Source organism: Phocoena sinus, chromosome 4 (genome assembly GCF_008692025.1).
Source record: "Phocoena sinus isolate mPhoSin1 chromosome 4, mPhoSin1.pri, whole genome shotgun sequence".
Classification (NCBI taxonomy): Eukaryota; Metazoa; Chordata; class Mammalia; order Artiodactyla; family Phocoenidae; genus Phocoena; species Phocoena sinus.
Window position 1 is genome coordinate 126,330,564 of NC_045766.1, and position 1,116 is coordinate 126,331,679.

Sequence of the window (1,116 nt, forward strand, 5' to 3'; positions counted from 1 at the left end):
GCTCCCTGCCCGCATTCCCCGGCAAACACTTAACCCTTATATGATTTTGACCCAAAACAGAAAGGTACCAGGGAAATATGGTTTCACCCTTAAGCAAAATTTAGAGTCTTGGGCTTCCCTGGTGGCGCAGTAGTTGGGAGTCTGCCTGCCGATGCGGGGGACGCCGGTTCATGCCCCGGTCTGGGAAGATCCCACATGCCGCGGAGCGGCTGGGCCTGTGACCCATGGCCGCTGAGCCTGCGCGTCTGGAGCCTGTGCTCCGCAATGGGAGAGGCCCGCGTACCCAAAAAAAAAAAAAAAAAAAAAAAATTAGAGTCTTTCATTAAGTTCCCTCTTCTGATCTTTTCACATAATATATGAATGCACATCTATCTTACGGACGTGTGAGAGAGAGAAAGAGAAAAAAAAATGATATTCCCCACATTATAACAAGTTGTGTGGCTCCCCTTTCTAATACCTACTAAATACAGAACTACTCTGGGGTTTCTAAGACTTAAGTAATATGTTTTCAACCCAGGTAGTAATTCAGTTTGTTAGCCTGGCAATTTAAGATAACTGCACCTGCCACCAGAACCCTCAACATCATTCATCCTGTCACTATAGTATTATTGTCAGCACCATGACATCTTGGCATTTCTTTTCCCAGCCTGTGCTTCTCTCAACTTATTATTTTTTGCAAGACACTGCAATAGTGTTATCCACTCATGAAAACTACATGTTGCGATGTAGTTTTGTTGCGATGATGATGGAAGAAAATACAATGTATACCCTTCAGGTTGGAATAACTTCTAATAGAAAAATAAAATGAGCCTAGTGATGATTAAAAAAAGGAGGCTTAGACACAAAATAAAAGACATTCATGGTGTTTTTCATCTTTTTAAACAACTTCTTTGACTACAAATAACATAGCATGGTGTTTTTAATTACGTTTTTATTTCTGTATTTTTGCAAAATATAATTCTGTATCATTCTCCGATGACCCTATAAGATATAAGTTCATATTGCTTCAGTAATGGAAAGTACCAATCAGCACCTCTAGAGGTGGTACTCCTTCACCAATGCACCAAAAAGTGTCAACAAAATTTTACTCTCATCTTCCCTATTACCAGTCTTCCT